A 27,762-nucleotide genomic window follows, 5' to 3' on the forward strand; every position below is an offset into this window, starting at 1 on the left:
TGTGGAGCGTTTATGAGTTTGCCTCCCCCCCCCCCCCCCCTCCCCCAACCACTCACATTCGTGGCGACCGCTGCAAATGGACGGGCTTCGCTGCTAATTAACCGAATGTTACGCCTACGCTTCGCTGCTACGATGCTCATAACGCCGCCTGCTTCCAGCGACAGCTCGCTGGGGGAGGGGGAGGGGAGTCCGGTATCGAGCGGGGAAGATCCGGTAGCACCGGAGCGCTGGTGTGCCCGTGCGAGGGTCAGTTCCGGCTGGGCAGAGACTGTCTTTGAGACGCCTCTGATGAGCAGGCCCCGTGCTCAGGAACTGCCTCTGATGAGCAGGCCCTGTTCTCAGGAGCTGTCTACACGGGTGGGCGATGCAGTCAGCTGGCCGCACTAAGAACTGAGCGTCGTCGTGGTGACTAACGCACGTCATGACGTCACGCTAGGTTTGTAGAATCCGCCCCAATCCGGTTCGCATCTTCGGATGCAGTTTGTATCGCAATTAGATTTTCTGAAATTTCCGAATCCAATCAGTCTGGTTAAACTCAGAAGCATATGCGTTTACAAATCAGCATCGATCTGTATAAATGTCATCTGTTCTGCTTATGGACATTACATATTGGATCATTGCATATCGTATGTGTTTGTGTATGACGTACATGCATGTATACGTTTAAACTTAGAACAAATGCGAAATATAGGTCCCAATTAGCTCAATGCTTTCCAGTAACTTTCAATATTTTGATTTTTCGTTGATTTGCAATCAGCTCAATACGTGTAGCGTGACGATTTCTAAATTACGGTAGGTCTTAGTCCGTGCCGGGTCCAGATTGTCTTGCCCGACCCGATCCGCCTCGCCGATCCGTTCGCCGCCCGCGAATCCGTTCGCCATGCGCGGATCCGTTCACCGTCCGTGGATCCGTTCGCCGCCCACGGATCCGTTCACCGACCGTGGATCCGTTCACCGTCCGTGGATCCGTTCGCCGCCCGCGGATTGATCCCACTTGTCCGAGCGTTCCAGCGGTGACTTGCGGCTGCTCTATCAGGCATCCATTTTTGGAAAACTGCTTGTCGCGCATGTAGAACAAATGCATCATTCGTTCCCGTTTCGTGCGCTAATTTTACGAACGTGATACAAGGATAATAATGATCATGATAATGAAAATAAGACGAACAAAGAACAGGATAAGAATAAGAATAAAAGTAGGAATAAGAATCAAAGTAAGAATAGACGTAAGAGCAAGAATAAGAATAACGCTTGTGATAATCACATCATCATCATAAACACTTATAACATATCGTCATCGACATCATCATTATCACCGTCATCCATCATTATGATGCCATCGCATGCAGTAGCCGTCCATCCAATCTGTCTCCATCCATGCGTTTAGTAGTTGCTCCTTTAATGTAATGACATCAAATGACACGCCTATTGTGTTTTTTTCACCTGCGTCTGTCCGGTCGGGAGCGGCTTACCTTGCATTTCTGTCTCAATGTCCCGCCCCCCCCCCCCAAAAAAAAATACAAAGCCGTCTGCTCAGGCTTCGTGCGTCTGGCCTCTAAACATTGCTACCTAGCCATCCCGAGATGAGCCTCGATCGCTCCTGTCTGTTCACCCGCTCACCTACCCGTCCCTCAACAACATTTAAGCTTATGATAACATAAGCAGAAAATCCGTCATCTAGCTACCATTGCTTAAATTAGTCCTGGCTTCAGTCCCAAATCCGGTTGGCCGTTTTTTTATCCCCATGTAACTACCACAGCAGCACCGTAACAGGCTTAAACGTCCCTGAAAACCTGCTATGAAACATAGCGGCCACGGTGCTCCAAACGTGCCTACAGCGATTAGCACGGGAGCCGAGCCCCAGGTCCTGAACACATAGCGTGCCCGTGGGGCCTCCAAAACCGGTGCCAGCGCAGACGGGGTGAGCCGAGCCCAGGTCATGCAACATAGCGGCCACGTGGGGCTCCAAACGGTGCCAGCGCCAGACGGGAGCCGAACCCAGGTCTCAGGCTCAGATCCGCCGTGCTGCCACCTAGATGCTATGGGCTATTCCGCCCCTGGCTTACCTTACTGATGTTCCGCCGTCCGCACAGGTAGACATCCGTGGGCCAGGTCGCGTCGTGTCGTACAGTTCGGGGCCGTGGTCATTGCGGTCCAGCACGTCCACCTTCACGACCTTCGCAGGCCTGCGCGAAAATGAAGCTTCAGCTTCAGCTTCTGCTGCACAGTGATTTTGTCCCGCCTCGGTTGTGTATGTATACCGAGGAGCCTGGCTTTAGCCCTGCGCGGCCGTCGCAGGACGAACCCACCGAGGGAGGGAGGGGGGGGGAGGATGGAAGGAAGGAAGAGGAAGGAAGGAAGGAAGGAAAGAAGGAAAGAAAGGAAGGAAGGAAGGAAGGAAGGAAGGAAGACAGGAAGGAAGGAGGAAGGAAGGCATGCAGGGAGAAGAAAGGAAGGGGAGGAGGGGAGAAAATGTGAGGTGAGGGAGAAGAAGAAAGAAGAACAAATGGGGATGACAAATACCAAAACAGAACATTATTAGAGATGGAGTCAGCGCCTCTGAGACCAACAAACATTTTTTCAGCATTCTGAGGTGCAAGTGTCACTATCCAAGAGCTTTGTTATTTGATGTACAGGAGATGCGGAAGAACTGTCGCATAGTCCTTCTCAGCAAAGTCGTTCCCAGCACATTCGTTCTCAGCGCAGTCCTTCTCAGCATCTCAGCATAGTCGTTCTCAGCACTGTTTTGCTCAGCTCTGTGACACAGCGCCCTATCCTTTCGAGTACGATCCACCGCTACAAGAAATCCGCAAGTTCACCTGCCGGGCCCGGACACCTGTGACAGTCAAAGCACAGCACAGCACAGCACAGCACATCACAGCACAGCACAGCACAGTACAGCACAGCACAGCACAGCACAGCACAGCACAGCACAACACAGCACAGCACAAACACATCACAGTGAAGTGAAGTGAACACAACACGCACCTCGCCACGCACAACACACCACAGCACGGCGCAACACAACACACAGCGCACACACACACACACACACACACACACACACACACACACACACCACACACACACACACACACACACACACACGCACACACACACACACACACACACACACACACACACACACACACACACACACACACACACACACACACACAACACACACAACACACACACACACACACACACACACACACACACACATAACTGTCATCTGAAACCTGCCCCACTGAAAGTCACAGTGCTCATGCCAGCCATCACAATGTGACGTCACAACACCTGCCATCTTCTCCGCAGCGACGTTAAGGCACACCCGTCACTCGCCACACTGTGACGTCTCACCTCACGTGCCAGCCGTCACAGTGCTGCATCACTACCTATTTTCCAGCCGTCATGCCGTGACCTGACGGAACGTCATTCACGCTGGCGTCCTGAGTCACTCCCTGGGATGTAGTTCAACACCAAATGGGTCCAGCCTTCAGGCTGAGCAGGCACAAACAACATCTAAGCGGCCGCTCTGCTCTAAGCGACCGCTCCGCTTTAAGCGGCCTCCGCTCTAAGCCACCTCCGTTCTAAGCGACCGCTCCGCTCGAGCGGCCCCCGCTCTAAGCTGCCGCTCCGCTCTAAGCGGTCCCCGCTCTAAGCGGCAGCTCCGCCCTTTATCGCTCACTCCTGCAACAGCGGGACCACCGCGGCCGCTCAACATTCAAGAACATAAATCTAACTTCTGAGCAAGCACGCGGCCATGATAACTTCGGAAACATCTGGCGGCGAGTATCTGCCTATGAGATCGACACATGACCATAAAAGGAGATTGGTTACAGTTAATGACGTCGGAACGGCCCGAGGAAAGCCTGTGACGCATACCAACGCTGTCGATAGGGTATAGGCGCGCGATGAAAGTGTGAGTAGCGCAGATGGCGGCGTGTCAGGCGCACCACGGGGACATCCGGAGCCAGCCCTGGCCCTCGTCATAAACACTCTGGTCTGCTTCACAGCACACAGCTCACATCCGGAGCCAACCCTGGCCCTCGTCATAAACACTCTGGTCTACCTCACAGCACACAGCTCACATCCGGAGCCAACCCTGGCCCTCGTCATAAACACTCTGGTCTACCTCACAGCACACAGCTCACATCCGGAGCCAACCCTGGCCCTCGTCATAAACACTCTGGTCTGCCTCGATGGCCATCCTTAAGTGCTGCGATGATCCCGCGCCCCGACCCCACCCGTGGTATCAGTCGGGAACAATGACGGCCGAAATCACTATGCACCACTTTCTTCGACCTAAACGCTTTTTTGTGGAAAGCATGCCCAAGTAATAATACAGCAACGTACTCTAGGTCTGAATGCCGTGCCTGGAGAAAACCGTGCAAGATCCCAGTGGTCATCTAGGCGGCCATCCAAAGGCCACGCGTCTTCTGTCTGTGGCGGGCCTGGATGTGTGTGTGTGGGGGGGGGGGGGGGGCAGGCCATCTCACATTGACCGGCGTGTCGTCATTGGCGGCATGGAACAGAAAGGAGTGCCCCAGGGCATTCCGTGACGCTTGTGACGTCACGGTCTGGCGCCCTCGTGCGCCAGGCGCTGGCTGCTTTAGCTAAGGCTGGTCGGTGACAGAAAACTGTCAAAAGCTTTGGGCAGCGCTTTTATCGTATGCGTGAGGTTATGAAGAATCTGAGGAGGTCCCAAACAGCTGCTTCTAGGTCAGCATGTTTCTCAAATGCATGCGAGCTTCCATGGTGTTGAGAATGCTGGGATAAAGCTCGAAAGTCATAACTATTGGCCGTTGTCACGAAAGCTATTGGCCGTTGTCACGAAAGCTATCGGCCGTTGTCACGAAAGCTTGCGTTGTAAAACTTGTTGTAATTAAACGGAAACTTCAGCATTATCTATTGTCGGCACACACCTTTTAGCACTGATTTTCGCTCAGAAATGCTTCACAGATATGTAAAAACATGTCTGTAAAGATTATTTGCTAAAATTGCGGTTGGCTGGCTTTAAAGAAGATTACATTTTCATGGGCTGGTATGATGTCACATCTTTTCCTACAGAACCTTTGCAAAACTTTATACAAACAATCGGTGGCTTCTCTGGCGTCTGACGCAGGCGCGACAAGACAAACTCCCATATCCTTGTAGTGTCCCTCTTCATATGTACGCAGTGCCTGCAGAGCTTATTTATAGTACTCTTAGAGCTTGATTACAGTAATTACAAAGCTTACAAGGCTTACATACCTTAACATGATCCTAGATGAATGGTCCTTGAATGAAATTCTCCTCCAAACCCGCCTTGCTTCACACAGCGCAGATGTAAACATTAATGCCGCGGCCAGCATCCAACGGCCTCGACCGATTCATATTAATGACCTCCAGGCCTAGCACATTCGTAACATTTGGGGGAAATAAAAGCATGGGCTGAAGCGTGTGGTTAGTCAATGAAGGCCAATGCCAATGAAAATCAATGCCTATGAAGGGCCTCGTTTAAAAAATTTAAAAACCATTCGCTGGATGCACGTGGTTTATCCATTTCACGTTTGTGTAGTTGCATGAGTGCAATACTGTCCTGGTCACAGTGTTTGTTTGTACCGTTGCATCTGGGTGCAGTGCATGCGGTGTCCAGGTGCGCTGTTGTGGGCGGTGAGCCCGCGCCATGCACAGCAAACCGCGCCGCTTGTCACGACCGCGCCCCGGCCGCCGGCGCTGCGGGCTAGTCTAAGTCACGTGGTCGAGCGGAGGTTAGGCACGGGGCGCGGACGGGCGTCAGTCGGGTCCCAGCAGAGGTCAGGCACGGAGCGCGGACGGGCGTCAGTCGGGTCCTAGCAGAGGTCAGGCACGGAGCGCGGACAGGCGTCAGTCGGGTCCCAGCAGAGGTCAGGCACGGGGCGCGGACGGGCGTCAGTCGGGTCCTAGCTCCCGACTGACGAGTTAAGCGCTCTGTACGTCCCCCGTCCTCCCTTTGAGCCGCTGGAAACGGCTAAAGGGCTTGTGCCCTACCTGACCTACAGCTGACGGCTTGAGGCACTCCCCGAGGGCCGCAATCTTTTCCTACTACCAAGCCCTACTGGTGGCTCAATGGCAACGAGGTCCGCTGCTGCGCTGGCAAATGTGTACATAGAATGATATTGTGCATTGAATGCAAAGCCTGATTGGAGCGAGTAATTTAGAGCGGTCGCGAAAATAACATGGAGTGAGTTCATGCCGTGTCTGGCACAACAATACTATGAACCAATCTAGCATCTCACAAACATTTAAAAACTTTAAAACTGTTCAGTTGCCGGGTCTTGCTGCTTTCTACGGAGCAGTTTGGAGCAAGTCGCTGGAAGCTCCGGAATGTTTCTCTATCGGGCCATCAAACGCCCATGTATGGATTCAACTCACGGTTTGTGCGATGCCGCTCTGCACACTCGGGACATCTACTAGATGTCGTCAAGCTGCGTCCACCGCTTGCTTTGCGGCGCGGAGATGCCACGCGGTTGATTTCTGTGAAGCGCCACCCCAGCCCCATAATATGCCATTGATGTTCGTATAGCACCACCCCAGCCCGATAGTATGCCGTTGATGCCTGTATAGCACCACCCCAGCCCCATGACATGCCGTTGCATCTCAATGATGTACAGCATGTTCTGGCAAGTTGTTCAAAGTTTACGAGTGTTGGCAATGCTCTGCGTACAGGGGGCCAACACCCAGCGTTGCCAGGGCTTCGCGGCACGTTCTTTACGGCCTGGTCTATGCACAACTTGTTTCCACTACATACACGGAAAGGATATCCTAGTTTTATGCCAAAACATGCGTTCCTGCATCGCGCGCTGCGACTAACACTGGTACTTTCCCTTTGATACTTTGGGCGGAAATTTCAGTAGTGGATCATAATGAACGTGAGAACCGGTTCCTGGTGCGAGCTTCACGGCAACCCGTGCAGCCGCCGGCGCTGTGTGTCTGGCAACGGAGAATCTGCACACGCGCCCGCAGACAACGCGCATTTCCATTTAGTGAATTAGATAGCACGTGATGTTTTCAAACGCTTGGCAATATTCCTTCCAGCGAAATGGTGAGTTAAGTGACATTCAACGGCTTGGGGCCCCAAATTGGCAGTTTTAGCGGTAAGGCGAGGTCCTAAACTTTCACCTTTGTCGACGCTGAAATAGATCCATCGAGTTTTACTTGACGCTCTGAAGAAGGTCGATGCGGGCAAGGTACTGATATAAATCGCTTTTAGCGTTGATTAAATCGCAGCTCGCCCTGGGCGAATTCATCGCCGAGTATGAAATGCAGACACGATGGCCAGCTGTCGACTAGGAATTCAGAGCCCATAGGCAATGCGGGCCATGGTCAGCGTGACAGACCAAAGGCCAATGCCGTTCCCGAGAGCGCCTCATGTCCATTCCTACTGAGCGGATGCAGGCTACAATACTGGCAGCCGCACTGCTTATGTTTTAAGCCTACTGCTTTCAAATCGTCCCTCCCAAACTTGCAATGCCACTTCTGTAATAGAATGAGGCCACCGAATGACTGGGCAGTCCGAGGGAGCATCTGGCCAAGGTGTTTATGAAATTTTTTGGTGCTTCACATAAAGACGTAGGCCACACAACTGTAAAATGTCCTCCCTTACGTACTTCCTACTTCCCACAACTATACTTTCGTACTATTTCCGTCAACTATCTACTATTTGTAAATACCTTGTTGCATTTAACTATGCTAAATTTTAGTAGTAGCGCGCTATATCACAATAATACCACACTATACTTATCATCCTAGTGTTATACCATGTGATATTGCTGTTGCACTACATTACACCAGTAATTTATCATATTGCACAAACGTTTGTTTATATTATAGTGCTACTTTACTGCCTCATTCTTCTGTTTTATGCCACTATTTACCGTTCCCATATACTGCATTCGAGTAAGCAACAGCCCAGCGACGTGACGTTCTTCGCAGCCATCACCGGCACAGATCGCTCCGTCACAGACGGCGTTGCCCCACAGACCTACCTGTATGCCGTCCGGTGATGTCACAGACGGCGTTCGCTCGCAGACCTACCTGTGTGCCGTCCGGTGATGTCACAGACGGCGTTCGCCCGCAGACCAACCTGTGTGCCGTCCGATGATGTCACAGACGGCGTTCGCCCGCAGACCAACCTGTGTGCCGTCCGGTGATGTCACAGACGGCGTTCGCTCGCAGACCTACCTGTATGCCGTCCGGTGACGTCACAGATGGCGTTGGCCCGCAGACCCACCTGTGTGCCGTCCGGTGATGTCACAGACGGCGTTCACTCGCAGACCTACCTGTGTGCCGTCCGGTGACGTCACAGATGGCGTTGGCCCGCAGACCCACCTGCGTGCCGTCCGGTGATGTCACAGACGGCGTTCGCTCGCAGACCTACCTGTGTGCCGTCCGGTGATGTCACAGACGGCGTTAGTCCACAGATCTACCTGTGTGCCGTCCGGTGATGTCACAGACGGCGTTCGCTCGCAGACCTACCTGTGTGCCGTCCGGTGACGTCACAGACGGCGTTCGCTCGCAGACCTACCTGTGTGCCGTCCGGTGATGTCACAGACGGCGTTAGTCCACAGACCTACCTGTGTGCCGTCCGGTGACGTCACAGATGGCGTTGGCCCGCAGACCTACCTGTGTGCCGTCCGGTGACGTCACAGGTCATGGTGAGCAGAAACTCGTGTTTGTCGGTCCGCTCCAAGCGTCGGACTTCTACAGTGGAGCCGTTGGCGATCAGCGTGCTAGGGTCCGGGCTCCAGTCTGCCGACAGGGCACCAGATCAGGTCAGGGCAGGTTAGGTCAGGGCAGGTCAGGTTAGGGCAGGTCAGGTTATGCCAGATCAGCCCACGTCTGGTCATGCCAGATCAGGCCACGTCGGGTCATGCCAAATCGTTGGGCGGCATGTCGGGTCATGTCTGATATTACCGCCCGACACTGCCATGCTACGCAGCATATGGTGTGCTATATCAGCCGAGCTGCTAAAGAGCAGGCGATCACCTCTGCCGAAATGGCCACCTGGTAACCACAGTGATTGTTTTAAACGATGGCCTGTGAAAACGGTCAAACAAAAAATACGGTATAATTCGTTCCTCAAAATCCAGTGTTATATCCCAAGCCGGAAATGAGCACCCCGTTTGCAAACATGTTTAGACAAACATTGACTACTGAAGTGAAAGGAACACTATTTTGGCTTGCTTTGATCCCGTTTAAGGTACTAAGACCGCCCGAGATGGTTTAGGTCCGGATGTGCACAAGGAAACAACATGTCACGGCCCGCGAGCTGCACGTGTGTAACTTGTTGCGCAGCTCCACTCCACCTCGAAGCCAACCGTTCTCAACAGCTGCTGCTGCTGCTGCTGTTTGCTTAAAGGCATTCAACATGGTTGAAAATCCACCCCGTCCCGCAGCACAAGTTTGAAAATCCACGCCTTCCTCGCTAGGCAATGCCCACATAAGCCCGCTTAGACTAGCCCACCGAGCTTCAAGTATTTCGCCTGCTTAATATTTGTAAGTTGTTACCTGTATGTTTGTATAAACCCATGCATAATTCATTTACATCTTGTTGAGAACAACAGGAATACCCCCAAAATACAACGATCAAATAGCAAATACGTTCGTTATATATGTTCATTTCACGTGTTATATATATATATATATATATATATATATATATATATATATATATGTGTGTGTGTGTCTGTATATGTACATATTAATGCATGCATATTCATTACATATGTTCAACAGCATCATGGGTTAATTCACACACAGCTGTTTTTTTTTAGTTTAGCCAATCTCTGGCTTAGACAAAAAGATTCACCTTCTCCACACCGGAAATAGACAGGGTGAGGCGAGCCAAGGTCATATGTACACACAAAACACTCCTGCCAGACATGGCTCACCATCGTCCTGACGTTACGTGGGCGACTAAATAATGATGATGTAACAACATGCGCTCGCTGAGCTTTGTAGAGCCTGAATTGCAACATAACCGCTCATATCTCACCCATTTTTTACTATTCCATGGAAGAAGCATATTGTTATTAAATGCTTCAAATTCCCGTAAACTGTGCTTAAGAAGATGTTCACTGTTACAAGGTTCGGTGATAGCTTGCAGGTCTTATCTGTATTCCAGCATATGAGGATGAAGCTCGCTAAACATGTTTCTGATACTTCTGGCATTTGCATGGACGCCCCAAGTTTTCATGTACCTCTTTGGCTCAGCGTAACACAGTTTTGAATTTTTGTACCCCGGTGTCCTATGTTTCCCCTCCCATCCCAAGAAGCTGTTTTTCCTGAGGAACACGTTCGTACACCTTACTCAGGACGTGTACACCTTTCTCAGAGAAATGGAATCTATCCGTCCTATACAGGTCTCTGCGACTAAAACACCTGCCTCACTCATCTACAAACGTGAAGCCAAGCTCATCGCAACGTTTCTGCACCTTATTATACTGAACTTACATCCTGTTGCGCTATTCTACATTCTTTGGATTAAAGCCCATTTTTACAGCCAACGATTTCGTTAACCGTGAAGTGTGCTGAATACAAAACGTGGGATACCCTGAGAGCGCAACCTTCATAGCTGAGTTCTCAACTCCAGATGTGGTCTGTGCCGCCATGTTGCTTCATGTGACTATACAGACGTGCGGTACTGTACAGACAAGGCCATGGCCGACGTGCGGTACTGTACAGACAAAGCCATGGCCGACGTGCGGTATTGTACAGACAAGGCCATGGCCGACGTGCGGTACTGTAGAGACAAGGCCATGGCCGACGTGCGGTACTGTACAGACAAGGCCATGGCCGACGTGCGGTACTGTAGAGACAAGGCCATGGCCGACGTGCGGTACTGTAGAGACAAGGCCATGGCCGACGTGCGGTACTGTACAGACAAGGCCATGCCCGACGTGCGTTACTGTACAGACAAAGCCATGGCCGACGTGCGTTACTGTACAGACAAGGCCATGGCCGACGTGCGTTACTGTACAGACAAGGCCATGGCCGACGTGCGGTACTGTAGAGACAAGGCCATGGCCGACGTGCGGTACTGTACAGACAAGGCCATGGCCGACTAGAGACAAGGCCATGGCCGACGTGCGGTACTGTACAGACAAGGCCATGGCCGACGTGCGGTACTGTACAGACAAGGCCATGGCCGACGTGCGGTACTGTAGAGACAAGGCCATGCCCGACGTGCGGTACTGTACAGACAAGGCCATGGCCGACGTGCGGTACTGTAGAGACAAGGCCATGGCCGACGTGCGGTACTGTACAGACAAGGCCATGGCCGACGTGCGGTACTGTAGAGACAAGGCCATGGCCGACGTGCGGTACTGTAGAGACAAGGCCATGCCCGACGTGCGGTACTGTACAGACAAGGCCATGGCCGACGTGCGTTACTGTACAGACAAGGCCATGGCCGACGTGCGTTACTGTACAGACATGGCCATGGCCGACGTGCGGTACTGTAGAGACAAGGCCATGGCCGACGTGCGGTACTGTAGAGACAAGGCCGTGGCCGACGTGCGGTACTGTACAGACAAGGCCATGGCTCACATCTATCTGTGTCCACATCCTGACAACTATTTGGAGGCTTATAGAAAATTCCAACACGTAATTTGTTGCCCACAGCATAACCAAATCGACACAGGGAATTCTACGTTATCGCTTTTCTTCATACTATCTATGATTTCACATTTTATGGTCCGCCTTATATAGACTAGTATTCTGCCTCCGTTTTCCCTTTTCTTTGAAAAGTAAACGTAGTATAACCAGTTGCTTTAAATTTCTGTTAGCCGTCCCAAAAAGTGCTCACTGTCCAAGAATTGATGATGCCTACCAGATCTAAACTTTATTCCACCATGTGAATATGGAGCTCGCCAAACTTGTTTCTGGCGGTTCTTGGATTTGCGCAGAAGCACCTACATTTTTCTACACTTTTTTGGCTCTCTGTTCAGCAAATTTGAATTACGACTCTCGATGTGCTCTATGCTCCCTCTCCCACCCCAAGAAGCCCGTTTCCCTGAAGAGCATGTTCGTACATCCTACTCAAGACTTGATCAACTTTCTCAGAAAAATGGAGTTCATCTCCCTGTTACGGGTCTCTAGAACTGAAAAAGCTATCCCACTTGTCTACAGACTTCAGGCCAAGCTTGTCACGAAGTTTCTCGACTTTAGCGTTGGCCGCTAGCACCCTGGAACTCTTCTCAGGAGGCGCTCCGATCCTAGGCATAATACCTGCTTCTACTGCAGCTTCAAATCTAAGGGATCTTCTGTCGGTCCTTCGAGGAAGATGAATATTCATAAGTCATTACAGAACGACAGGGATATTGTAGGCGGGCTTAATAGGTTGCTTTCTTCAGTTTTTTTTTTTTTTACAAGGAGACTACGAGATCTCCCTGGTAGTGGGAAAAATATGACTGAAGGCAGTCTTGTAGATTTGACGGTGACTGAGGGTACGGCAAGGGATAGCTTGAAGAAAATCAAGGTTAATAAGCCGACTGGACCTGACCAGCTGTATGATAGAGTGCTGAGCGAATGCGTTAGCACTTCAGCTTATCCTCTTTGGTTAGTACCTAATAAATTATTAAGTTTCCTAGAAGTTAACGAGGACTGGCGCAATGCCAACGTAGTACCAATGTAAGCCAAAAGTTCTGCAACTACGGGAATATCAGCCTAACCTCACAAGTATGTAAGATCTTAGAGGATCTAATTAAGGGTAGCATTCAACCACACTTGATAGGTATCAGTTATAAATCGCAGTCAGCATGATTTTCTTTCCGGGAGTCCTGTATGATCAATCTTCTTGAACCCATGGAACATGCTAATAATCAGATATATAAAGACAGTGGTTTATATGTTGTTTACCTAGTTTTTAGTAACGCATGCGTTAAGCTGCCTCACCCGTGTCTGATATATCAGCTAAAATTGCGTAGCATTGAGGAAATTGTTCTTAGCTGGGTGAGGGCTTGGCTTTGGACAGAAAAATGTAGTGCTCAGTGGCACCAAATCTCAGTGGGGGGCTGGTAGAGACTGGGTTTGGTTGGACGGGGTTGGTGTTGGATCATTTGCTCTTTATTGTTTTTGTGAATAATTCCGAGAAAGGATTAGGGAGTAAGGCGCTAAAACTTCCTGACAACATTGAATTGGGAGGGTTGTCGAAAAATACAGACCAGGTGAACAGTGTTCAGTTTGACTTAAAGAAATTAGTGAACTGAGCTTCTTTTTGGCAGATGTCGTCCAGTTATGGGCAGTTCTGTTATTGCATCAGGGCAGCTTTGGCAATGAGGTCATCAGCTATGAAATGGGCCGCCCGTGTTTTGACCAGATCAAGGAAAATAGTTCAAGGCAGTTCAGCCAGTTCAAATCAAGGCAGTTCTGTTTTTGCATCAGGTCAGTTTTGGCAATGAGGTCATCAGCTATCAAATGGGACGCCCGTGTTTTGACCAGATGAAGGAAGAAAAGGACTTGGGGGTTATCATTTCCAATGATCTAATGGCTGAAATGCAATGTGGGGCCGCTAGGAGCGAGACAATTCGTATGCTGGGACTTTTGAACAGGAATGGCCATCACAAAAGCGGGAATGTTGTCAAAAAGTTGTGCTTGGTCGATTTTGAACCACACCTAGAGTATTCTGTACAGGTGTGGTCCACATGCTTCCAAAAAGATATAAATGGGCAGGGAAGAATGCAGCGAAAAGCAACTAGAATGATAAGTGGGGTTGGCGGCTTAGATTATAAGGATTGGTTTAGAGTCTTGGGATCGCGTTCACTGAAATTTTGTAGGCCTAGAGAGGATCTGAGGGAGACGTTCAAGATTATGAGAGGAATAGACAAGGTAGAACTACACTGACACTGCAAATTAGGCCGATATTTAGAAAAAATTATTAAGTTCACAAATGTTGCGAGAAGAACTAGAAAAAGGCAAAAGTCATTTAGTGCAATAATAGTGAATCACTAGAATGGCTTGTCAAACGAAGTTTCTGGAAGTCCCTCCCTGGCAACATCTGAAAATTGTTTGGACAGGTTCTATCAGTCCAAAGATCTCATTTATATATAAATCCCTGAACCCTAAATCCTCAACTCCTCGCCGCCTTCTCTAAGCATTGCAGTATAAAGCTGTGTTGTGCACAGTGCCGCTTGAACAAAATATCCACCAGGGTTCGCAACGAATCCATGTGGAAGAACGTAGAAAGAATCATCAAAAATGTGAGCACGCAATGCCCTCTGTTTTGCCTTTTGCACACCTTTTCATGCACGCCACGAAAAGATCCGGATTAGGTCCTATTAGGTCGCACTCACGTTGACACCTGATCGGACTCGAGACAACGTTTAGCCAACATGACTCGACTCCAACGCTCGTCAACAGTGTGGGGGCACTGCCCACTTGTGCTCCCTGCTCCCATATCTATGATCCCTGCTCCCATGCCTGTGACGCGCCCACCTGTGCTCCCTGCTCCCACGTCCGTGACGCGCCCACCTGGACCTGTGCTCCCTGCTCCCATGTCTATGACGTGCCCACCTGTGCTCCCTGCTCCCACGTCTGTGACGTGCCCACAGATGCACCCTCTTCCCACGTTCATGACGCCGAATATGACACTACCGACGCCGTCATCTGCTCACCGGAACAACAGCCTGGACTCACCGGAATCCTTCGCGGGCTGTATACCGAAGCGGTAACGGGGCGCCCCGCAGGCGCCGTGCAGAGGCGAGGCCAGGTCCAGTCGGAAGGGGGACGGGTCGGCGCCGGCCGGCGGTGTCGCGAACCACCACAGCTGCGCCAAGAACGTCCAGGCTCCCCAGCACAGCTTCTGAGACAGAACGGCAGCCAGCTCAGAGGGGAAGCCGGCCAGCAGTGCGAAGAACTACCAGCCGAGAACCACCACAGACCCTCACCGGGACCACCAGCGGAAAACCACCCCAGGGACCACCATCGGGACCACCATCAGGCCCGCCGCAGACCAATGTCCGGTTGCCGCGCGCCATCACCAAAGTCTTGCCTGGCGACCCGCCAGCGAAACGTCCAGAACCATTGCGCGCACAAAGGTCGGAGGGAATGTTCCACCTTTGTAGATAATGCAGCACGCAGCAGATGTGATGAAAGCAATTCCCTTATAACTACTGGCATATTTTAAACGGCACCCGTCCAGGGGAAGTTGACTTCCCCCCTCCCTTAGGATCTCACATTTCCAGATGCTGTATGAGAAAATCAAAGACACCGTTTGGAAGGTATCGTCAGGTTATAAAGAATGCAACCAACATTTGTGACCTTAGGTCAAATATGAAGTCACCAGAGGCCCCGAAAAGTGAAAAACAGTCGTTAGGATGGTTGCAGTTAAAATTCATGCTAACACTTCAACGACAACTTTGAGGGCACGGAGATAAATGTTAAGGCTGGGGGAGTCCGATCCAATCATTTTTGTTCCCCCACATTGGTCAGGTCAAATCAGGTCAAAATTGGTGAACCAGTAACCAGCAAATACGATACGTTTGTCCATAATGTCCTTCTAAGTTTATCTTACAAGGTGCAGCTGTGGAACAAAATTATTCCAGACAAGAATACCATTTTAGAATGGCCTAGAGGTTAGAGGTCAGCTTAGGTCAAATTAATATACCATGCAGATGAAAAATGCCAAGTGCTAACTGGGTTTATGTGAACGGCACGATTCTTCGTGTAGTCAGGAATGGTACATTGCACAAATACAGGCACTGAAGATCGCATGCCTCTTGTTTACATTACAGTCTTTTCGATGCATGACAATGTATTTGTAACAAGCTTATAACAGGTGCGTTGGTGCATGATGTTAGACGTCATCAGCTTAAAATACAAACACAGTGAGGAAGTGGCTAAAGGCATCGCATTCTTTTGTTTAGCATCTCCGCTACTGGCAGACAGGGTATTACCCTTGGATGACTTCATATGACCTTAGATGATCCACTGTGACCTCATTATGCATTTACTTTTTTGTCGAGCCTTCGCATGCTGCGTCCGAAATTGCCTAGTGTAACGGCTCATTTTGAGCTCAGCATGTTTTGCAGAAGGTACCCATAAAGATACGTCATGACCTGTGCCAAGGTTTCATGCTCTGTGGTTATACGCTGGCTGCGCATGGAGGTTAGTATTATTTTCCTCATATACAACTCAAAAACGAAACAAAAGTGCCTACTTTATGTAAGATATTATACATATATATATATATATATATATATATATATATATATATATATATATATATATATATATAATATGGTATTATAAAATGCGTACTTTTTGATTGCACTGTATGATAGAAAGAAGTTAGTTCTTTTTCAGATACCACATCGAACCAGAGTTTGCCATTGTTTTCCAGTAATTTGCAGAGGCAAGATGTGAGCGCTATGGGACGATGGTCGCTTGGGCCCTCACCTCTCCTTCCGACCTTGAGCAGAGGTACAACGATGGCCCCTCTCCGTGCCAGTGGAGAGTCATCCTTTTGCCACATGTAGCTGAATGTGCTGAGAAGACAGCCCAGTGATGAGTGCGGGGGTGACGGGCCATCGCGCTACGAACGCCATCGGGACCCTATGCTACGTCGCGAAGAGTTTGCTTAGCCCTCTTCAACTCAAACATGGTGACTGGGTCGTTGTAGCTCTCAGAATCCTTTGGACGAAAGGCCAGGAGCGACGACTGGCACTGCCTCCCGTGTCGAGTAAAGCCAGGATCGCATGTGTGGAGCTTGCAGCGTTCTGAAAAAGTTCTTGCTTTTTCATTTGCAACCTTAATAGGGTATGTGAGGGCGGCACCTGGTACTACGAGGGTGGGGGGCAGAGGCGAAGAGCAGCCCCTGCCTGCGGTTCTCTGTGTTCTGCTCCTCACATGGTTGGTATTGGTGTGTCGGTTTACATCGAAACATCTGTTTAGCAGCTAAAATCACGCGTCGGGCAACAGCTCTGAACAGCTTCAACGAAATCATATTTGCTTTAGTCGGGTTATGGGTAAATTCCCTGATAGCGCGCTCCCTAGCCTGTATCACTTCCTTGCACTTATCGGTACACCAGGGGACAGGGGACGACCGGGCTTACCAGTTGTCCTGCAGGTATTTTTATCCGCGGCAGACAGCACAGCGGAAGTAAATGACTTCATCAGTGTTGGGGCAGAATCAGTGTCTTTGGGTGTAATGTTGATGCTACAGCCCTCTGCAAGCCTGTCCCACTTGGCCGTGTGCAAATCCCACCTCGTGGGTCTCGTACCCAACTTCACGTCAGCTGCCACGCCAAGCCAGATTGGGAAATGGTCGCTGCCCAACGGCTCTCTGTCGACAGCCCAGGACAGACGTGAACGCAGGCCAGGCGAGCGGAGCGATACAAAGATGGACGTTGCCTTGCCCGTTTTCAGGAGGCAAAGGTTAGTTCTGTTTAAGACACTTTCAACATTGCGCCCCTTATGGCCGGTGTGTGTTGCTCCCCAGACTGTGTTGGGGCTATTGAAGTCTCACAGCAGGTCACACTGTGGCGGTAGACGATCGGCAAAAGTTTTGAAGTCCATCAAGGATGTATCTGAAGTGGGTGGTATGTACAGAAAGCATACAGTAACGGTGAAACACTTCCTGCCCACGGATGCTGCTACCGCCTGCAGCGTGGTACAGAAGCAGAGCGGCCTCGAAGGCACACTGTGGCAGACTACCACGGCCACGCCTCCATGGGCCACCGTAGTGGAAGGTGAACGTGGAAGGAAGGTGGAAGTGGAACGAAAGTGGAAGGAAGGTACACACTTTCTTGTAAATCGTGTAGCATCGCAAGTTGAAAACCCTGTTCGATGCCAGCTTCGTTTCTTGCAGACTTGCGACCGCAGCAGATTTTCGGCGAAACGCGCCTTGCAAGTCATTTTCAAGAACGTTCGGTGGCCGTACTTCTACGAGGAGCGACTGGACCAACTGCATGGCTTTCGCGTCCCTCAGAGTTCTGCAGGGCCCGACTGGCTCCTTGGACGGGCCCGCGGGCTGCCACCTGCCCTCTGTCGGCGATGCCGATCAGGGTGGGCGGGGGGGGGGGGGGGGGCGCTTGGAGGCGCGGTCCGGAGATGGAGACGAGCGCCGCCCTTGTGACCTAGGCGGCGGCACACGGGGCGGGCCCATTGGTCCCGGTAAGACCGGAGGACCTGCCCGTGGGAGACGCTCTGAGAGGTGAGAAAAGCGCCTTTTCTGTCATCGACGAAATTTCGGACCGTTTTAATTGTCGCTTGGAGTGGAATCTTTCACCAAAGTTTGCAATATATCTCCAAATGCACTTAATCATAAAACAAAAACTCATTTAATGCACTTCTGCATGGCCATCAAACATTTTTGCCTCCCGAGATGATCTGCACTCAACGATCATTTGATGCCCATCGGTCACTGAATGATGGTTGAGACGGCACTAATAAAATTTTCGGATATCATCAGAAGTGTATTCCCTAAACTGGTGCTGGAACGAAGAGCACCGCTTGCATCTAACTTCCTTCTGACACCTGTCAGTGACATGTCCATAATTCTGACGCCCTGAAGCGGTGACAGGACCAGGCACGCACATACTTGCAGGTATTGCGGGGTGCATACTTTCCACGGGGGATTCGGCCTGTTGAAAGTTAAGATGATTGCGTCCTTTCCGTTCTCCCTCCTCCGGATTGGTCTGGCGGCAGTAGCTCCATGTCTCCCTAGGCCATCGACTATTTCCCCTCCAGACACTCCTCCGAGGTCCCAACATGACATCACTCCTTTCGCAATGTTCTTTGCAGGGTGCGGGTGTGACAGTGATCGGCACGTTCGTGCCTCCTCTCCCTTGAGTAAGTGAGCTGCTTGGCTGCTAACACGCGTCGGATTTCTGCGTCATTGGCAAGGTATACCTCTATCGTGCCGTCCGCGTACGCACGTCTTTTGGAGTGCATAGCCTTTTTCGCGAAGCAAGTCACTCGAGCGCTTGGAGCGGACACGTAAGTCAGATTCGGTGGCATTGGGGTCTCCAGCTCGGGCTGGTGTGTCGGCGTGGGGGGGGGGGGGGGGAGTCGCTGGTGATGTGTTTCAGTGATGAGATATTCATGCGCGATTTTATGCATACGGCACCGGGGCTCCCAACCCACCTCGAGCCTAGATGGGGGACGGCCTAACATTCCATCTGGAGTTGGTCACCGCCAGGGCTGCCCCGGTGCTGTACGGGGCGAACGACGCCTCCCACACGGGCAGGTGTAGCAGGGGAGATCCCTCCTTGTCCTGGCCGTAGTTCAGCGCCGCCGCCTCTTGACCCCTTAAGCTGCCGCGAACGGCCAGGCACCCCAAGCAGAGATCCACAAGGAGTAGCTTGCCCACTCGTCCCAGCCGTAGTGCGAGCGACAAGCCGCTAGACCCGTATGGGGCCCTACGGGGCCCCCACGCCCCCGGATATTCTGGCCAAAGTGGAGTATTAGGAAGCGCCGTGACTGACCCGCACGACGCGCCCCTCAGCCACTAGGATCTGATCAACCCGGAGACGCGGGCGAGGGGACACGGCGACCCCGATCAAATGAGATGAGGAAGGGTGAGGGGCCCGGTAGCGGGACAACGAGCAGGAGCTCACGAGACGGCAGGGTTGCTAGGCCCTGAAATGAACAGCTTGCGCTGTCCACCCGTTACTGGAGCTGGGACCCGAGGGGGCGCCAGTGCCCTGATTGTTGCTCTTTTTCGCATCGTCCGTGAGCTTTCTTGACGACCCAATCATGCAAACATCCGTGCAGAAGTCGGGTTTACTTGGACTGGAAGACCTATCCTTGTTTTCCTTCTCGGAAGAGGAGTTGCGTCTGAACAATGCGTTGGTGGTCGGTGCTGTAACAAAGAATGTATCTCTCGTCATCAAGCTGGGGGGTGAACGCATGAACAGCTCTAAGGGCATCAATCAAATCATGGCGTGCCATATTTGGAATTAGAATGAGCTTGTGAACCCGACAAGATTGGTCACATTCTATGACGAGGTGAGTTAAATCCGTGATGGCTCACTGAGCTTGACGAGCTTGAACGCAATAGGTCAGGGAGAATGCTCTCAACCTCGTCAAGCTCACTGAAGACCGTCTCGCTCGTCAAGCTCACTGAAAATCGCCTTGCCCGTCCAGCTTACCACGTCAACCTCGTCATGTTTAAAAGGTCACGTCAAGGCCAAGCATGACAGGCAGTAAGTCCATTCATCTCTCTGGCGCATGTTTTTTTATTTTAAATATTTGATCTGAACCCTTTGAATGGCTGGATTTCTGGGATCAGAGCTCACGCTAAGCAGTGTTTGTTGTGTGAGCCCCGACCCCTACCACCCGATCGCGCAATTTCATGTCAACGGCAGAATTTGGTGGCGAAATCTTAACGTGCCGAGGTCCGTCCTGCCCTCTGACGTCAAATGACCTTCAGTGCGACCGCTGCCACCGGCCGCAGGCCATACCTGCCAAGGGCAAATAGCGAGTGTCTTAAAGCGACCGGAACCCACCTCGCCACGGGCGGGTGATTCGAAAGGCAGGCGCTCTAACCAACTGAGCCACCGGGACGGGACGGGCTCAGTTGTCAATATTATGATGGCTGTCCATATCAGTAGACCCAGCCGCGCCAGGTTCGTCTTGTCACCGCAACACCACATCAGGTGACCAGCTAGGTGACCAGGTGACCACGTGAACAGCGGGCCTTTGGTCCACAGCGCCTGGCTCAGGCACCTCCCACGCGCCCGGACCCCGCCAGCATAACAACAGGTGCAGAGAGACAGCTGGCTTTAGCAGGCCGACTCGCTGGCAGGCCCTTCGCTAGGACATCCTTTGCTAGCAGGCCCTTCGCTAGCAGGTCCTTCGCCAGGAGGACCTTTGCTAGGAGGCCGTTCGCTAGGAAGGCCCTCGCGTGTGCACAGGTTCCCGGAAGCGCCCGGGTGCTGCAGCGCCGGGGGGCATTGAAGTGGTGCGGGATGAGCAGAACCAGGACCGCGCTATGTAGTCATGGCTGCAGGCGCAGCGGGATACGGGCCATTGTGACAGTGCAGAAAAATCAACCTCAGCGGTAGTGTCCCGGAGGTCGGGCTGCCAGACGTAGAGTAGCATCCCGGAGGTCGGACCTGCCTGGTCGGGGCTGCGAGGTCCCTGAGCTCGGGGCATAAACAGCGTCAGATCGCGGGCGGTTCGTTTGTTTTCTTAACTGAAGTGGTGGGCTGTGATGCTTGAGGCTAACTGAAGCGGCGTGCTGTGTTGCCTGAGCCTAACTAGCACTGATGCCCGTCTGTCCCATCCTTTATTTGCGGCTGTGTGTTTGGTAATGAACTGGGAGGAAAAGGGATCCTCAAAACTGGGGGTAATTGATAAGTTTCATTCCGCATGCAAAGCCAGATTGATCATGATATTTCTTTGATCCCCAGCGCAGCAGTATTAGCAATGACACGTCGCTGTTGTTGTCGTTGGTAATATTGCGTGGTTTGTACAGGTTTCATTAATGTTAGCCGTGAAATATCATATCACAAGTACTACAACAATAAGAACACTGCTGAAGGTCTGTGCTGAGTACTTCATCAGCGCTGCTCAGCGCTCAACAGTGTTGATAATTCGGGGAAAAAATAGTAGAAAGTACCAGACGGAACATCTCGGGAAACTTACAGTGGCATCATCGCGGGCATTATAATACACGAGATGCAAATATTGGTATGACGTTGCGACAAACGTTTGTTGGGAAACATTCGAACGCATGCATTAAAGGGAATGTTATGCATTTCAGGATATTGAAGCAAGCATCAGATGTGATGAAAACAGTCCACTTATACCTGTTGGTATACTTTAAGTGGAAAAATACTTTTAAGTGATATACGGCACTCATCAGCATCTCATCTGCGAGCGATATTTTGTTCTTGATTGGACGATCCTATTTGCGTTTCACATGCGCATCACTACCTGTTCACTCAAGAAATGTGCTTGCGAACCCGTCGCCTCCAGCAATCAATTGCGCATAGTGCATCTGCGGCATTCTACGGCAAATCAACAGATCAGAGGGTCGATTTTACACCATCTTCCCTCGGATCTTGATAAAAGTGGGTCACGGAGGCTATAACCGATACAGAAGACGTCCATGACATTGTCAAGTCTCTCAGTCAAGCGGTTTTTTTGGAGTTATGGCAGCCAGTAGTTTTACGTCGTATGGTTGAATGACTACGTTTACTACGATGAAATAAAACTGTACAAACCTGTATGTAAAAATGATTGTACTGCATTCGTGGACAATTTTCCTACGTGATTTTCCATTTTCATCGTTTGGATTTGGAAGAGCGTAGTGTAAACCCCGTAATCAAATAATAAGAACAGTGGATATCGGCTTGGAGAAGCTTGGAAACGAGGACACAATAAGGAACTAAGGAACTAAACCTTATTCGCGCATCCGCCGTCGGCTCCCTGCACAGTATGTCTCAGGCGTCTCCCCGCACCGACGGCGGAAAAGAAAACACAAAGACACGATCCTTTTTTTAAAATAAATTTATTCCGAATGGTTTGTAAGGGTGATTTCGGATTCAGAGTACCTGCTAAGCATAGCTTGTTGCGTGTAACCCAAACCCACCACCCAAGCGTGCCGTCCAGTTCAACAGCTAATTTTGCCCCCGCCCTTTCGCCAGACAGGGATGCGGAGGGTTTTACGTGCCGCACAATGCTGCGACACGGCCGCCTCGGGTCTGGGTTGAACCTTGTTGGCCAGCTGCCAGCTGGCCTTTCCTTTTCGGTCGGGTCAAACAATGCGCCCACTCTGGGACTCGTACCCAGTGCCGCTGGATTACGAGTCCAGCATCTTTCCCCAAGACCACGGAGGCGGCAAAATGGAATCCTGAAAGGGAATGTTCCACCCTTATATCGGTTTTGAACTGAAACAGACATCTTGAGGGCCTTTTGATCCAGTTCACGGTGATGCCGTTTTAAAGACCCAAATATCCCTGGTTCCTGGGTTACACGCCCGCAAAAGCGGGCAAAGGTTTATTGGGAGACTAGTTCTAAGTCACCTTGGCATTCATGTCGTCATAGAAACGCCACACGATCGCTGTTATATCACAGACTGTTTTCTGCTTATGGTCAACACAGCATGGCCACTGATACATTCGCGAAAGCGATGATGCGGCACGTATGATGCAGCGCACGGAAGGTGATTGGCTGTCAGTAAGATTTCGTTGCTCGATACGTGTCACGAACGTAAGCGTGAGCACGTGGTCGTACGGCACTCGGGCATTTGCCTTATCAGGGCAATGCCGTCAACAGGGTGTTTTTCCTTATTTCTAGGTATTAGCTCGATGTTATGAAAAAGGAGTGTCACTCTCTGCAAAAAAGTACGGCAGCGAAAAAAAACGGCACTCTTCCGAATGTTATAAAAAGAGAACGCGACAGCAAATCTGTCTTTTCTCCCGATTTGCGTGTTTCTTCTTTTTTTACTGGCGTATTTCTTACAGACAGCTTAGCTGACGCCTTGTGCACCGGAGCAAACAACCTTGCACGGGTTTACGGGTCAACGAGGCATTATAGAATAAGGGGAATATTACAGTAAGCTTAAATATATATTTTACTAAAATCTTCACACATATCGTACGACAAATTTAAATCTTGAACAAACAAAAAATGAGTCCAACATGTACAACCTCTTGAGTTGTATGACCATGAACCCCCGTTGGGACTGTGTTTTGAAGAGGGTGCCTGGTGAAATGCAGTGTTATAACCTAAAACTTGTGCGCAAATTGTAAGAAAACCTGCACTTCAATAGTCCCACGAGCTGTGCGAGTGTAGGATTATACTTATTTGACAAAGGAGTGTGAATCAGGGGCTTGAAATGGGTGTGATCACTGGTGGTGTGTTCCAGTGGCTTGTATTGATGTTGATGTTATGGGGAGTGTGAGCGCGAGGTTTTTTCTCCTGAGAGAGTGTGTGGTTTTGGTATTCCTAAAGTCTACTGACTCCCAGTAAAATGTGATGTATCGATACCTGCCTCTTTATTTATGTTCGTGTTTGAACATGACAAGGTAGTAATGCCAGCAAACTGAAAGAAACACTAGCACCTATGTTGTAGAGGGGTGCAAAGGCAATTTGTTAATTATGATTTTGCCAACGGTTTAAACTTATTGAGGTATTACAGCATGTAATTAATCCATTGCATACCATTATGTTAGCAATTTATTTTGGCGGTAGAGTCTGGTCTGCGCGGCTCATTAATGCACGTGCTTGGTATAAGTTCGCATGAAACGGCTCTGCAAAATTGTCTTTCTCTTAAGAATTCTGAAAACATAGCGTTGTATTGTTATGGATGCACATACTACTGTCTTAACAAACTTTATATGTTGGCCAGCAATAGTCACTGCAACTTGTGTGAGATACTGGGTGCTGGGAAAGGTGGAAAAGTATTGCTGCTGGTTTCTTGGATGGCACGTAACAGTATTTTCATCATGAGCCTTGTGTGCACTGGCGGCTTCGTCACTTCCTTGCATTTTGCCTATCTGATCATAACTACATGCACTTGTCATGCCTTCAGCCTTGTGCAACGTTAGCAGGTTTTCAGTATCATTTTACTACATGTAATATTTTCCTGTTACTTTTAAGTGAAGCAGCCTGATGACTGCAGCATGTTGCATGGCTGTGGAAGCGGAAGACGTGTTTGCGTCTTTGTCACCTATGTTCTGTGGATTCCCGAAATAGACTGAGCAAGTGATGCCACTTACTAGATGTGCGTTTTGCTGAAAGTAATTTGCATATTGTGCCATGTGTTTTTGCTCACTGGTATGTCAGACGCGGAGTTTATACGAGAATCAACGCCTGACCCATCTATTCATGATGAAATTTCTTATGAATGTGGCAGGGATTGCGGTACAAAAACAATATCGTTCTTCGTTATGTCATGCTACAGTACAGCACTGGAGGAGTGCCACAATGACGCTGTTAACCCGTGCTTTTACACGATTTACCACATTGGTCGACTACTCTATGTTAAGCTTATGACATAAGAGCTTATAACTTATGATTGACTGGTAACAACTGATTTAACAATGCCAAAGGATATCGCAAGAATGTCGTTGCAGCACTCTGACTATATCAGGGTTAAATGGTGATTGCATAAACAATCCTAAGCCAGAAAAACATTCTTGATAGCTCAGCTTCACCATCTCAACCATAGCAATAACAATGTTTTGGCAATCAGTTCACAGAAATGTTATAGATTTATTAATGTTTGCACGCAACTGCATTTCCAGTTACAAAAAATAACTTAATTATTGTGTTCATCACATGATATAAATGTCATGACTACAGCAACACAGCATTGACATCCTCAACAGTCCTTGGCAGGTTTCGGTAAGGAATTCATTACACTGTGGAACAGTTTTCACAGCACGTTGTGCTGTGATATTAATAATCTGCCATAAAAGCTGGCGATCGCTATGTTGCGTGTGTCAAACAGTTCACAAAAGCTTTTCTTACGACCAGTGCCAAGACAAAAAATCCACAAACAGCCCATCTACTAATTCGTCACCCGACACACTGCCCGCGACGAGAATGGCCGGATGGCGTCAGCTTTCGTGCGTTTCGAGGTATTCTTTAGGTCTGGCTGCCAGATGCCGCCAGGCATTTCTGTCGTCACAAAACGATTCCACGACGCCACTAAACGATGACGCAATGGGGCGCATTTCATAAAAATCGTAGTTTTGCTAATTAGAGTCGTTTTTGAACCTTGAAAGCCTACCAATAGTTACAAGAAAGCTTTGCCCCACCATGTCTGATGCTTATCTTAATGTCTTTAAATGTGAAACATTTCCTTTAAAGGTAGTGTTCCATCTTTGCATGGGGTTTGGAATTTGAATAGCCATCTTAAGGACCTTTTGATGCAGTTCACGGCCATGCCCTTTTTAAGACCCAAAACCATCTCGTTCCTGAGTCACACGCGGCCAAAATAAGGCAAAGGTTTATTGGGAGGCTATATCAAAGTCACTTTGGCATTGATGATGTCATAGAAACGTCATACGATCACCGTGATATTACGTGCTGTTTCTGCTTATGGTCAAAAACAACATGACCCCTTATACGTTCACAAAAGCGATGATGAGGCACATATGATACAATTCGCCGGAGGAAGGTGATTGGCTGTTGGTAAGATTTCGCTGCTGGATGCGTGTCGTGAACGTGAGAGTGAACACTTTCTGGTTGTGCGACATTCGTCGTCAACGGGGAGATTTCCTTATTTTTAAAACATAGGCCGACGTTATTAAAATAAACGTCACTGTCTGCAAAAAGTGCTGCTCCGAAAAAGGAAACGCCACTCTCCCGACTGTTATACAAAGACAAGACGTGACGGCCAACATTTTTTTTCGTGCTGGTGTCTTTTGTTCTTCTGACGCATTTGTTACAGACAGCTCGGTTGGCGCATTGTGCACCGGAGCAAAGAACCTTGCACGGGTTCATGGGTTAGAAGGCATTATAAAATTAGGGGAATATGACAGTAATTTTAGATATATATTTTGCTAGATATCCAACGCATGTCACATAACAAATTCAAATCTTGAACCAAAAATAATTGTTTTTTTCAAATAAAACCTCTTGAGTTCAATTATCATGAAACCCCGCTAAGATTATGTTTTGGAGGGGACTCACGGTGAAATGTGTTGTTATAACCGAGCCCCTGTGCGGGAATTGTGAAAAAGCCTGTAACTGGATAGTCCCACTGGCTGTGCAAGTGTGGGAGTACATCTAGTTGACATTAGTGAGCAAATAAGGCTCTTGAAACGGGTGCGATGACTGGTGCACGCCAGTGGCTTGTATTGATCTTGATGCGATGGGGAGTGTGCGTGCGAGGTTTGTACTTCTGAGAGAGAGCATGGTTTTGTATTCTTTAGGTCTAATGACTCCTTATAAAATGTGATACATCGATAACTGCCCCTGTCTTTACGTTTGCGTTTGAACAAGACAAGGTAGTGATTCCAGCAGACTGAAATAAACAATATCATTTCATATCCTGTAGGGCTGTACAAAGGCCATTCGTTACTTCATTATGACATTGCCAATATTTTGAGCCTACTGAGCTAAACAGCACGTAATTAGTTGATTGCATGCCATTATACTGCATGACCTCTGAGTCGCCCCACATGAGCAAGAGACACCACCCTCACAGTTCGCACTCACCTCCCGTTCCTGTTCCAATTACCCGGCCCCAACAGTACACGTGAGGTGGCGAGGGGATCCGGCTGCGGCAGTGCGCCGCGCGCCCTGGCCTCGTGGGCGGGGGGGGGGGGGGGGGGGCTGCGGCGGTGCGACGCGCGCACCGTCCTTGTGCGTTGCGCATGATTCGTCGATGCATTAACCATGTCTTTCCAAGCGGAAACCATCTTGTCTAATATCGTACCTCGAGGACCAAACTACGTTCTTTCACATGCTCATGAGAAAAATAACAATATCACATAGGAAAATTGTTATTCGTGCCTTCCAAAAGGTCGAAATGTTCTGATTATGATCTTTGTGTTGTGACGATTTCAAAAATGACATTCTTATAATATTCAACATGTTTTTCTGATCCTTTTAAAATATAACATCGTCAAATCATCTTTAGGCAGGTGGCATTGCCAATAGGCAGGCAGGCAGATTGCCAACCAAAGGAAACGCTGCAACCACTCACCTCAAAATTGCCAAAGGCTTAAACTTCGAAACGGCGCAGCTGAGATATTTCGAAATATCACCGGCGACTTCAGCGCCGATGCCAACCCCGGCAAGCGATTTTAATAAGCATCCGAGGGATGAGGGTGTAAG

This window comes from Pollicipes pollicipes, unplaced genomic scaffold (genome assembly GCF_011947565.3).
Source record: "Pollicipes pollicipes isolate AB1234 unplaced genomic scaffold, Ppol_2.1 Scaffold_7050;HRSCAF=8361_pilon_pilon_pilon, whole genome shotgun sequence".
Classification (NCBI taxonomy): Eukaryota; Metazoa; Arthropoda; class Thecostraca; order Pollicipedomorpha; family Pollicipedidae; genus Pollicipes; species Pollicipes pollicipes.